Genomic DNA, 14,839 nt, shown 5'->3' with positions numbered 1-14,839 from the left:
AGAGAAATTTCCTAAGTACAAAATAACAAGTTGGATGGAGCATTTTGCAAAGAAATTATTGAGACAAACCAAAATCATACTATATTCAGTGGTTTGCTTTATTTAATCTGGCTGCTATGGAAAAACAGGCAAGTATAACTACTCATTTGTTAAGTAACAACCATTTTTAAACACAAATACATATAGATACACACTATGTGTGATATAAGAATGGTTATAATCACAGCACAAAGTAAACTTTTATTTTAGAATATATCTGGTATCTTTCAATTGTTTAACATACCATTTAAAGATATTTTTGTTGCATGCAATAAAACCTATCCCATTATTAAAAACAAAAACAAAATACTTATGCCATCCAAAATAAACGGAGAACAAATGTAAGATAAAAAAAAAAAAAGAGTAAAATGAGCTCTCATTCATTTGTAGTTGTTAGTTTTTAAGAATGGAATGAACTTAATCATTTCCACAGATGTAGAAAACACGACAAAAATCCAACACCCCATCATGGTAAAACACTCAACAATCTAGTTCTAATCAATAACTTTCTCAAATTGATAATGGGCATCTGTGAAAAGCTCATAGCTTACATCATGCTAAATGGCAAATAACTGGAAAGCTTTCTCCCTAAGATCAGGAAAAAGACAAGGATGTTTAGTCTCCCTACTTATGTTCAACACTGTGCCGTAGTCAGCGCAAAAAGGCAAGAAAATGAAACAAAAGTCAATTGGACTGAAAGAGACAATTAAACATCTCTAGGGATACCTGGGGAGCTCAGTCAGTTAAGCGTCTGCCTTCAGCTCAGGTCATGATCCCAGGGTCCTGGGATTGAGTCTCGCATTGGGTTTCCTGCTTGGCAGGGAGCCTGCTTCTCCCTCTACCTGCATTCCCCCCCTGCTTGTGCTCCCACTCTCACTCCCTCTCTGACAAAATCTTAAAAAATAATAAAAATTTAAAAATAAACATTTTTATTTGAAGATTACATCATCTTTTTTTATAGAAAATATTCCCTAAGAAACTAATAGAACTAGGGAGCCTGAGTGGCTCAGTTGGTTAAGCGACTGCCTTCAGCTCAGGTCATGATCCTGGAGTCCCGGGATCGAGTCCCGCATCGGGCTCCCTGCTCAGCAGGAAGTCTGCTTCTCCCTCTGACGCTCCCCCATCTCATGATCTCTCTGTCTCTATCTCATTCTCTCTCTCAAATAAATAAATAATCTTTAAAAAAAAAAAAAGAAACTAATAGAACTAATCAATGCAGCAAAGTTGCAATGCATAGAATACACACAAAAAATAGTTTTTCTAGTAGAAATAACCAAAAATGAAATTTAAGGATTTATAAAAGCATTTTAAAAAATTAAATACTGAGTAATAGCTTTAACTAAAGTGAAATTTTTATTTACTGAAAATAAAAAATATAGTTGAAGGGAATTAAAGATCTAAATAAATGGAAAGTCAGCCCATGACCATAGATTGTAAGACTTATATTGTTAACATAGAAATACTCCCCAGATTTATCTATAGATTCATTGCAATACCTAACAAAATACAAGGTAGATCTTATGAAGAAACTGACAAGCTGATTCTAAACTTCATATGGAAATACAAGGATTCAGAACAGTCACAATTTTGAAAAAGAACAAAATTCAAAGACTACACTCCCTAATTTCAAAACTTACATAGTAACAATCATTTTTCTAAATAAACACACACACACACACAAATATACTTAATAAATTATTAAGACAGTATGGTAATGGCATATGGCTAAACATACAGATCAATATAGTTGAGCATTTCCAAATATGCCCTTATATTTATTGTCAATTAATTTTGAACAAGGATGTTCAGAACATGAATGATGGAAAGAATGGTCTTTTCAAAAATGGTACCGGGTTAACTATTTACCCACATAGAAAATAATGAAGTAGCAACCATACCTCAAACCACATACACACAAATTCAAAATTATAGGCATAAATGTAAGAACTAAAATATATAAATCTCAGAAGAAAATATTGGAATAAATCCCTGTAACTCTGGGTTAGGCAAAGCTTTCTTAGATATGATATCCAAGGCCTAAGCAATGAAAAAATAAATATATTGGAATTGTTCAAAATCAAAAACATATCCTTCAAAGACCATCATCAAAAATATAAGAAGAAAATGCATAAAATGGGGAAATTGTCTGAAAATAATATATGTGTTAAGGGACTTGCATTTAGAATAAAAGATTTATAATTCAATAAAGAAACAATTCAGTTAGAAAGTGTTATCTGTGGACAAGTGGGAAAAGAGCTAAAAAGGCATTTCTCCTATGAAGATACACGACTGACAAATAATATAAAAAAAAAAAAACTCAATACCTTTACTGAGAGGAACATGCAAATTAAAACCACGATGAGATACCACTTTAGACACATTAGAAAGACTATACTTAAAACCATATTAACAAGTGTTGATGAGGTTGTGGAGATACTGGAACCCTCATGCTCTACTGGTGGACATATAAAATGATGTAGTCACCTTGAAGAATAATCTAACAGTTTCTTAAAATTTTAACACAGAGTGTTCCTGTGACCTAGGAGTTACTAGATGCTTACCTCAGGGGTTTGAAAACATGTGTTCACATAAAAACTTGTACCTCTAGAGATGTTTATAAGAGCATTATCTATAATCGTCCCAGAGAGAAAACAATCTAAATGCCATCAACTGATGAATGGGTGAAAAGGTAGTATATCCCAAGGAATATTATTTGGCAATAAAACAAAATGGAGCACTGATACATGCTACAACATAGATAAACCTTGAAAACATAATACTAAGTGAAAGAAGCCAATCATAAATCACACATCGTGTTGTTCCATGTATATACATGTTCAGAATAGGAAAATCTATAGGTATCCAAAGTAAATTTGTGGTTGTCTGGGCAGGATGGGAGTAAGAAGTTGTGAAGTGGTAAGGGGAAAAGGGGAATAGGGATGATGAGGGTAAGAATGTTTTAAAAGGAGACTCTAGTGAGGTTTGAACAACTCAATGAGCATCCAGTAAATATTAGACAATTAAATCAAGTGAACTGAAAGTTATAGGCATTATTCTCAGTAAAACGTTAAAATAGTTAAAAGAATATAATAATAATAATAATTAATTATAATGATGAAACTGCCTGCATTTCCAGTAAGGCACTGAGAATGCATCAGTCAATCGATGATTAAGGGTGAGAACAAATTACTGGTGACCATATTCCCACTACTGAAAATGTCTTGCTAAATTTACTATAATTAGCCTGCCTTGTAAAGATGTAATCAAAACATGGTTTTCGTGTGCCAGAACAGAAAATATTTTAAAAGACAGCTAGGTTGAGTTTCTAGTTATGCATGTAAGTTAAGCCTGAAAGTCACTACTCTTACCTAATAACACCTAAAAAGCTAAACAGACTAAAGAATCGACCACTCTCCTTTCCATAAGAAAGGAGAGGACGAGGGCCGACTGCTGTCCATAAGATGGGAGACAGAAGAGGAAGTTCAGAGAGTCATGGCTTACTAGATCCTCTAGAGGTACACAAGCAGAAACTTCCACAGGAACCAGCACTAGGGCAAGGAAACCTCAACTGGAGCTGACAAATTTCTGAAGGCTCAGTATGGACAAGTCTGAGAGTACATCGTGTCTGAATATCCAAAAAAAAAAAAATTATAAGGCATATCAAAAGGGAAAAAAATAATTTAGAGAGACAGAGCACACCTCAGAAACAGACATGGCATGGCATTGGAATTAGAAGACCGAGAATTTAAAACAACTATGATTACTATACTAAGAGCTCTGATGGATAGACAACATGCAAGAACAGATGGACAATGTAAGTAGAGATGGAAATCCTAAGAAAGAACAAAAAGAAATGCCAGAGATTAAAAAAAACAAATGAACACTGCAGCAGAAATAAAGAATGCTTCTGATGGGTACATTAATAGACTGGACAAAGCTGAGAAAAGAAACTCTGAGCTAAAGGATATATCAACAGAATTCTAGGAAACTGAAAGCAAAGAGAACAAAGACTGAAAAAACAAACAAACAAGCAGAATATCCAGGGACCATGGGACAACTAAGGTATTACTTATGCCATAACAGATGTAATAGGACTACCAGAAGGAGAACAACAACAAAATATTTGAAACAATAAAGACTGAGAATTTTCCCAGCTTTAATGTCAGACACCAAATCAGGTCCAGGAAGCTTAGAGAAAACCAAAATGACAAAGAAAAAACAAAATGTAAATTAAAAAAAAATAACCACAATACCTATGCATATCATTTTCAAATTACAGAATATCAAAGATAAAGAAAATTCCTGAAAGAAACTAAAGTTAAACATCTTACATAGAGAGAAAAAAGAACTACCTCTGATTGCTCCTCAGAAACCATGCAAGCAAGAAGAGTATGGAGTGAAATATTTAAAATAAAACAAATCCTAGAATTCTTTAACCTGTGAAATTATCCTCCAAAAGTGAGAGACCGAACTACAGAGACCTTCTGAGACTAACAATAATTGAGGGAATTTGTTGTCAGCAGACCTCCCATGTAAGAAATGTTAAAATCTCTTTAGAGAGTTGGAAAATAATATAGAACAGAAATTCAGATCTATATGTGGAAAGGAGGAACACTGAAGAAGTAACAAGTGAAGGCAAAACCAAAACTTATTTTTCTAACTTAAGTGTCAAACCATGTGAGTCAAAAACTAATAAGATTTTGAAGTGAAATAAATGAATCCACTATCATAGTCGGAGAATTCAATAGCCCTCTGTCAGAAATGGACAGATTCAGGAGGCAAAAAATTAACAAGGACACAGTTGAGCTCCACAACATCATCCATCAACTGGATATAATGGACATCATTAGTCTTTATCCAACAAAAAATGGACCTTCTTCTCAAACTCACATGGAACTTTCACCAAGATAGACCACATTCTGGGCCATAAGACACACCTTAACGAATTTGAAAAAATAGAAAACATATACATTGTGTGCTTTTAGACCACAATGGAATTAAATTAAAAATAACAGAATGATAACTAGGAAATCTCCAAATATGTGGAGATTAAATACATTTCTAAATAACACATAAAGAAAAAAATCTCAAGTGAAATTTAAAAATACTTTGTACTAAATAAAAATAATAACACAACTTATCCAAATTTGCGGGATGCAGTCAAAGCAGGGACATTTATAGCATTGCAATTTTACATTAGAAAAAAAGAAAGATCTAAAATCAATCAACTAAGTTTACATCTTAGGAAACTAGAAAAAAAAATCCAAGTTAAGAAGAAAATAAATAGAAATCAATGAAATTGAAAGCAATAAATCAATGAAGAAAAATGAATGGAAACAAAAGCTGGTTCTTAAAATGATCAGTAAAATTAATAAGCCTCTATCTAGGTTAACTAAGAAAAAAAAGTCATAAATTACTAACATCATAAATAAAAGTGGCGATATCACTACAGATCGTATGGACATTAGAAGAATGATAAAATAACATTATAAACAACTCTATGTCCACAAATGTGACAAACTAGATGAACTAGAAATCTGTGAAAGTCACAATCTGCCAAAACCCACACAAGAATACGCAATCTGAAGAGGGCCATAACTATTAAAGAAATTGAATCACTAATTAATAACCTTCCAAACAGAAAGCCCAGATGGGCTCATTGTGAATTCCCCCAAATATTTAAGAAAGAAATATCAGTTCTATACAATCTTTTTCAGAGGATAGAAGCAGAGAGAATATTTCCTAATTAATTCTATGAGGGCAGCTTTACCCTAATACAAAAATCATACACAAACATTACAATAACAGTACAGGGCAAAATTTCTCATAAGCATAGATGTAAAAATCTTCAACAAAATAGCCAACCAAATGCAGTAAGGTATAAAAATAATTTTATACTGCAACCAAGTGGAATTTATCCCAGGTATGCAAGACTGGTTCAACATTTAAAAATCAATTATTCCATAACATCAAGAGGCTACAAACAAAAAATTACATGATCATATCAATAGATGCAGCAAAAGGCATTTGACAAAACCCGTCAAGCTAGGGATAGAGGGAAACTTAATCAACTTGAGAAGGAATATCTATAAGAATCTTACAGTTAATACTATACTTGGTAGTGAGAAACTCCAAGCTTTCCTACTAAGATCAGAAACAAGGCAAGGATGTTCACTCTTATCAGTCTTTTTCAAAGTCATACTGGGAAGATCTAGCTAAAGCAATAAGAAAAAGATATACAAGAGAAGCAGATTGGGAAGAAAGAAACACAGTTTCCTAGTTTGCAGATGACATGATCATCTACATAGAAAATCTGAAGGAATGGACCAAAAAAATGTCTGGTGATAATAAGCAAGTATAGCAAGTTTGCAGGATACAAAGTTAATATACAAGAGTCAATCACTTTCCTATACATCAGCAAGGAACTGAAATTTGAAATAAAACATAATGTCATTTACATTAGCATCAAAAATATTTGAAATACATGGGAATACATCTAATAAAACATATATATATAAGAACTATATCAGGAAAACTACACATCTCTGGTGAAGGAAATCAAAGAAGTAAATGAGATATTCCATGTGCATGGATAGGAAAACTCAATATTATCAAAATGTCATTTATTCCCAACTTGATCTATACATTCAATGCAATCCCATTCAAAATCCTAGAAAATTATTTTTGTGGATATCAACAATTGATTATAAAATCTATATCCAGAGGCAAAAGAGCCAGAATAGTCAAAATATTATTGAAATAAAACCACCAAATCAGAGAACTAACACCCTCAAGAGTTAACTATAAAGCTACCATAATCAAGACAGTGTGGCATAGTGAAAGAATAGACAAAAGGATCATTGTAACAAAATAGAAAGCCCATAAATGGACCCAAATAAATCTAGTTAACTGATCTTTAAGAAAAGGAACAAAGGCAATACAATGGAGCAAAGAGGCTTTTCAGCAAATGGTGTTGGAACAACTGGACATCTTATTTCAAAAGGATGAATCTAGATACAGACTTTACACTTTTCACAAAAATTAACACAATATGGATCACAGACTTACATGTAAAGGGCAAAACTCTAAAAGTCCTAGAAGAGAACATAGAAGAAAACCTAAATGGCCTTGGGTATAGTGATAACATTTTAGATACAACACCAAAGGCACAATCCATAAAATAATTGATAAGCTGGACTTCATTAAAACTAAAAACTTCTGTTACCCAAAAGGCAATATGAAGAGAATGAGAAATAAATTCACAGATTGGGAGAACATTTGTTAAAAGATACATCTAAGGACTGTTATCCAAAATAAGGCTATCTAAGGACAAAGAACCCTTAAAATCCAACAATAAGAAACAACTGGACTAAAAAAAATAGGCCTCATCAAAGAAGACACTCAGATGGTAAATAAACATTAAAAGATGCTTCACATGAATTGTCATTCAGAAAATGGAAGTTAAAACTGTAAGATACCATTCCACACCCATTAGAACGACTCCTATCTGGACCACATGCAAAACTATATAGCCACTTTGGAAGACAGTTGACACTTTTTTATAAAACTAGACATATTCTTACAGTATGACCTCGCAATCAAATTCTTTGGTATTGACCCAAAGGATCTGAAAACATGTCCAAACAAAAAAATGCACATGGATATTTATAGCAGCTTTATTCATAACAGCCAAAACTTGGAAGCAACCAAGATACCATTCAGTAGGTGAATGGATAAACAGTGGTACATCATACAATGGAATAGTATTTGGCACTAAAAATGAATGAACCATCAAACCATGAGAAGATATAGAAGAATTTCAAAAGTGAAAGAGTCAATCTGACAATGTTGCATACTGTTTAATTCCCACTATAGGACACTCTGGAAAAGGCAAAACTGTAGACAGGAAAATGATCACAGATTGTTAGGGACCAGTAAAATGGGGGGAATAAAGAGATGGAACACAGAGGCTTTGTCAGGCAGTGAAACCACTACATATAATAATGTATTGGTGGATACATGTCATTATACATTTTTTTAAACCCATGGAATGTACAACACCAAAAGTGAACCCTAATGTAAACTATGAACTTTGAATGATTATAAGTCAATTTAGATTTGTTAATTGTAACAAATATACCACTCTGATGAGTGATGCTGTTAATGGAGAAGGCTGTCCATGCATTGGGACAGAGGTTGTATATAAACTCTCTGTATCTTACCTTCCATTTGCTTTGATTTGATCTAAAAAAATAACCTCTTAAACAAAGAAATAAAAGTAGACTGAGTGCTGAATGTACCTTTCCATTTAAAGGCATAATATCTGAGAATGATTGATTAGAAGGGGTAAAATCTAAAATTAGAAGTTGCTTGCTCAACTTCTGGTAGGGTATCTTGGGACATAAGTACAATTTGAGTAAAGTAGATTTGGGTTGATATACAAAACTTGTCAGGATGCCAGGTATCTGGCTCAACATCCATTCTGGAATAGCACTGTGAAATTCCCAAAATTGAAACTCAGACTTTAAAATATGAAGAGTACGAAGATGCAGTGGTAGAAGGAACTCAGATGTAGATTAAGTCACAAGTTAGAATGTGTGACTAGAGAAAATATTCTGTGGTCCTTGAATTTACCTGAATGTATAATTAGAATAGATATATGAACTGGGCATTTTGGCCTTACCCTTTTTACAAGGAATAACTAACCCCACTCCTCCAGTTTTAACTACCCATCATAAATAGGAATCTTTTGAATAACCCAATCTTTCTTAAGTAGTCAATTTTAAGCAATATTTAAACAATGCATAATTGGTACAAAACTAATGTAAGATATTTCTTCTGATTATGGCAATGCATGAATTAGAAGGTTTGATTGTAAAAACCTTTTTTTTTTTTTTTTTTTTTTAGCAGTCTTGTCTGGGTAGCTTACAAAGCATTCAGTTCATGTATATTAATAATAGACTATCAAAAATTAAGCAAGACATTTCCTCCAGTTACCTCAGCTGTACTTAATATGGGAAAGACTACGTAGGAAGTACAACAGGCCAAGGAAAACTTGTATGCCATTATAGTCCTGTTTAAGTTCTTCTGTTCCACAGTAATTCTGCAGTCCAGCCAGAACAATTTGCATTTTGGTGACTTGGGTTCTTGGTATGTACTTATTGTAATAACACAAGGATATCTGAATTTGCTACCCTGTTGCCATAGTCTAGTAAGGCAGGACTTGGGCTTGACAATCATGAGTACCTTGTTGGATGTCATGATAATGGACTCCTCCGAGAAAGGAGCCCAGAGGTGTTGAGGGCTCTAGTCATCCATATGACAAATAGAAGCTCTCTGATAAGTACAACTTTAATTCAAGGCTATCTTAGCCTGTGAAATTCCTAGAACAACCATGGACATTCTTCAAATTCTGAGAAATAAGTTCTCTCTCGCTGACCCTGTCACTAAACAATAATCTTAGCCACTAGCGGGCTGTTCAGACTTTGAGAAAACCACACTGCTTATTTAGGAATTTTGTTATTCTTACTCCCAAGGTACAAGAAGATGCCTGAAAGCCAATGGAGGCTGAACTGAAAAAAAGTCTTTTAAGTTCTACAAAAGATGATGGCTCAGGCAGTTCAGCTAGGTTCCTATGAATTCACACGGCATTAGCGGCATGTGCAAAATAAATATATATAGCCTGGGGTCTTACACATAAGGCTACTAGCAGGAAACTCTTGGAGGTTGCACTCAGACTGCCTAAGGTAGCTCCTCGGTATAGCTCAAGTGAAAAACAACTGCCAGCTTCTTCCTGGGCTGTGGGGGGTGGGGGGTGGGGGGTTGGTGACACTCCTGACGTTGCCTGTGTGGGACGGTTATCTCACGACTGGCACAGACAATCACGTAGCCCTCCAAGGACCACACTTCTTTCATTGCTCTGTGGTCTAAAAGCCACGCAGAGTTTTTCCATGTGGGATTCTGGATTGAGAATACACCGTCATATGTAAATCACATGAAGATGGTAACTGATGAGAGAAGAGAGCAAGTAGGAGAGAGGAATCTGCCTCAAGCCCTTGTGCTGAGTGTTCGAATATTTATAGAACCTTAGGCCATAGCCAATGGTCTCTCTGTAAAGTCAGGCAAATAAGTCTGACCTTACAGACAACAGAACACCACTTTTGGTGCACCCAGTTATGGAAACTTCTATGGGAATTCGGAATATTAAAGTGAGTTATAAGTGTAGTCACCTTAAAACCAAGTTTTCAATTCAGAAAGGGATTGGAATGGGAAGGCATTAGTTATGTAGACCCAGCTATGAAATACATGGGCATGAGTGGTCAGCCAAGAGCAAGTGGTTTGAGAGACAATACATCCCCTCTCACAACTACTGTAACCACTAATGTAATAAAACCTCCCTCGGTGTCAATAGGGAAAGGAAGCATTTGCAAATTACTGTAGATAAAATTCCCTGAGGACATCAAGCAATGGAGAGGTGACAAATGGATTATATTTTAGCTCTACCAGAAACCCCCAGGGGGCTGGCTGCTATCAGGTATAACTGGGATTAAGATTTATTCTATCCTACGTTTTGCTTAATCTGTATTAAAAACAAACTTAAATAATGCAATGAAAAGGTTTAAAAAGTGATTTCTCTATAAATTTGAACCACCTGGATATATTTCCTCTGATTAAATTACCCACTTTAATGCTAATGATTTATGAAAATGAGCAAAAAACCCCCACATTCTATTATGTGGAAATACACATTTCTTATTACCATCAGAACAGTGTCCTCAGAGAAATTTAGAAAGGGCGAATGAAATATTTGTCACACAAACAAATGATGCGTCAGATTTAAAAGTTTGGCTTTCACTGTGTGTCCCTAGATTGAATATGAATGTAATAAAGATGAGGATTCCACTGCAATTTTTTCTGAGATTAGGAGATAGAAATGAGGTGTTAGGAAAATGATGAAATTACATATGTTTATGGTTTTGACACATCATCGCATTTTTATTTCAGAGTTTCCTTCATGATGGTCTAAGGCCCAGGTTTAAATCTGTGTGTGCCCAAAGAAGGAAATATAAATGCACACAAATTTAACATTAAATTTAACAGCACATATTTCTAATGGTACTTTAGGGTGCATGTTAAATTAGGTGTAACTATAACAAGGGCAACCATACATAAACTTCACTCACACAAGTTCAAAATGACCATTAGCGATATATGCTTAGAATTGGGAAAAAAAAAAAAAAAACATTAAATGTAAAAAGCTTAATAATTAGGAACACAAATTTTACAGTCCGTCCTAGATCCAAATCAATCTTAATTTCTCTTCCCATTTGTGTCTCCCTAAGTCTCGATTTATTTACAACCTCTCCCCATCTCACAGGAACAGAAACAAAGTGTTGATAGACTGGCCAACACCACCAACTCAATGAGTGACATTAGGGGATAGGCTCTGGGCTCTGGCGCTGAGGCTTTAGAGGGTGACAGTTCCTCCTTGCACATATGTTCCTATGGAGCCACATCTGTTAGGGTGGTCCATACTGCTGTGGCTCTCACATGCTTTTCTTATATCTGAGTGGTCATCTGGCAGTGAAATGATGTGACTGTCTCTCTATAGACTCCCCTTGCCAAGTAGTCTCTACCTCCTTCCCACCCTAGTGCTACCCCGCTACTGAGCATGAGCTTCTGTGAGAAGGGACAAGGCCTACAGACTTTAAAACTGGAGTCTCCTGCTCATGCCTGTTGAAGTGATGAACTTGGCATGGTGCCCAAAGCTCAACCTTGTGGTCCAGCCACTGTGTCCTCGGAGTGAGGAATTTCTGTTCACTCTTTGCAGATGCACATGTGGACGTCTGCATTCCCGATACACATTTAGGTATCACCATAGTCAAAATTCAGTGACTTAAAGTTGTTAGCTAGCCACATCATCTTAATGTTCTTAAGCTCATGAGATCCCAGAGTTTGGCAGAGGAGTTGTCAAGCTCCTGTAGCCAGGAAATAGTGGTTCTCAGAAAAGAGAATGGTGGTGTTTCATCTTGGAGCAGCCAGGGAGGTTGGCCACTTTGTTCATTCAAGTCCTAAATCCTGATCTGGGAGTCTGTTAGAAAGGAGTGTGCACAAGTAAGAGAACAGCCAGTGGTCTCATCTGTCACCTTGGTGAGAAGGTGCCCTGTTTGGGGAACACAGATGGCTCAGGGCTGGTGGTTGGAGGAGCTCAGGAGAGTTTTGGCATGGAGTCTGAGACCCGTCACGGTGCTCTTCTGGGCCAAATGACTTACACAAGAGGCATTTAGGACAAACCAAATTCTGATAGAGGCACCTGGGAAGGCAGAGACAACTGGGAAGTCGAAAGCCTCACAATGGTGACTTTTTTGGTACAGCCTTTGAGGCTGGCCTGGATGTGCTCAAAACTCTTGTCAAAGGCAGTGATGTTTATATCTACTCCTCCAGTGAGTGTCTTGGTGAAGGGGCAAAAGTCCAGGTTGGGGATCCCTGGAATGCTGACAGTGTACAACCCCATGTGGCATGCCATCTGCCAGTATTTGCTGAGCATTCCTGGCTTTACCAGAGTCTCCTGCAGTCTTTGCCACCTTCTTTTACTCTGTGGCTAGCCCAGTGGACTGGGGGTGAAATTTCTGGATAATCTATGGGTCATTTCTGTCAGCTCACCCAAATCCATTGGCCTGCCACTAGTCGTAAGAATTACTATAAAAGGAAAATTAACAACTTTAATGCATCTAGAACACTCCCTTGAGTGTAGAAAGTACTTTCTCTATTCATTAGTGAAGACGACGATAATGATTCATGGATTTTCATCAGTATAAGCACAAAATATTTAATGTATGTTTTTATTTATGTGTGTGAACGCACACACACACACCCCCAAAAACCAACACGTGTCAAATAATTCTTCCATAAAACCAACAAAGTGATTGAGATTTGTAATTATGCCATTATTTTGCAGATAAAGTATGAGGCTTAGTTTACCCAAAGGCATGAAGTCAGTGAAGGCAGATTACATTCAAATACACATTTGTATGAAACAATATCTGCTTTCAGTTACATTTTCCCATTATTCCACCTGAAGAAATACAAAATACATTTACACACTCCTGTGCATTCCAGCCTTTTAAAAGCCTTCTGGTTAAATATGGTGAAAGACAATGAAAGATGAAGCGAATGAAAAAGGATTTGGCAAGGAATAGCTGAAGTAAGAGAGTATTTGCATTACAGATTATCAGATGCACAAGGCGAAAACAACTTAGCATGATTTAGAGAGAGGGCTCAACACAGAACACCTTGTTCTTAACCAAATCCTGCTACTTCTATTCATCCAGATGGCAATGGAAACTTAAGTGATAGTCTCCTCTAGGCTCTGCATCCTCTCAAATCAAAGAAAGAACGTATCAACAGATAGAAAAAACAAAACCCTGAAGTTAGAGTCACTGCTTGGGAACTTTTATTTCTGGAAGCCCTGCCTTTAAGCAACAATCTGTGTATAGGTCTGTCATTGACTGCATTTGCACACACAATGTCTATACAGTCTGGTCCACTCCCCTCCTCTCTCGCTGAATGGCATGGGATTTTGCTCTTCTTTTCTCTATCCCTCCCTCATGCTTTTTTTTTCACATATTGTTATGTATTTGTTGATCAGTTCTATCATACATCAGCAATACCCTTCACAGTTTGCTAGATTGGGAGTTTTCAGCAAGAGCTCAATTTTCTCTTCACTAGGATAAAACCGTCTGTATGTTCACTTTCCATTCATTTTTCACCTTAGTATTTCTTACTATCTCAATGATATTGCTCCCCAAATGGACTATTATTTTTGTTTCTTTAAGCCTCTATATTGGCTCTTGATATGATGTCTGTATGGCTCTTTGCTTGTGACTACGACATGCTATCCCTTTGCAACACAGAGGAAGTCTTCTGAAATGTTTCCTAACCTACAGGCTACATGTTTCACTCTTGCCTTTCCTTAAAGCCATCTATTCAATTTTTTTCTTTTACACCATTGTTGGTAGACCCCTGAATGGTTGTAAAAAAATGATGATATTTGATCCCTTCTCAGTATTTCGGGTATAGAAGTGGGAAGCTGAAAATAGCATTTCTGCTAGCTTATGCTGATAAATTTGAGAATCACTGACAATGTGTTTTGTCTCCAATTCCCAATAACTCCAGATAAGATTTTGGTATAAATCTCTGGTAAGTGTCCTCTTCAAAGGGAGAGAGAGGAGGAAGGGTAAAAAGATTTCAGAGAGACTGGACATTTTATTCAACGCCTAATCTGTGTAGATCCCTAGACTCATCACTTTTAAATATGTTCTATTATTTAGAGCCTTTTATAGTTCTCATCCTTATTTCTCAGTCTCACTTGCCTTGCTTTTTGGTAACATTTGACAGGTTTAATCAACATCTCAGAGAAGGAATACCGTGTAGTGTTTACTATTAGGGACTCTGGAGCTAGAGTGTGTGACTTTCAATCTTAACTTCATCTTTGCCAGCTGAGTGACTTTGGACAGGTTACTTGAACTCTTTATGCCTTAGTTTCTCCACTTATAAAATAGTTACGACAATATTACCTATCTAATAGAGATGTCTGGAGCCTTCAATGAGTTGATTAGTGGAGAGTATTTAGAACAGTGCCTGGCTCCATTGCCAGGACGCAGTGTATGTTAACCTTTATTTTCCTTAAATTCAGTTCATGTGGATTCTGGGAATTAAAAAAAATTCTGACCTTGCAGTGTTGGAATTTTTATATTTCAAAGTTTAGAATATGCAAAACAGATTAGCATTATTTTGTGAT

This window comes from Mirounga leonina, unplaced genomic scaffold (assembly GCF_011800145.1).
Source record: "Mirounga leonina isolate KUSES-001 unplaced genomic scaffold, KU_Mleo_1.0 Mir_93, whole genome shotgun sequence".
NCBI classification, from domain to species: domain Eukaryota; kingdom Metazoa; phylum Chordata; class Mammalia; order Carnivora; family Phocidae; genus Mirounga; species Mirounga leonina.
This window is presented reverse-complemented; position numbering follows the sequence as displayed.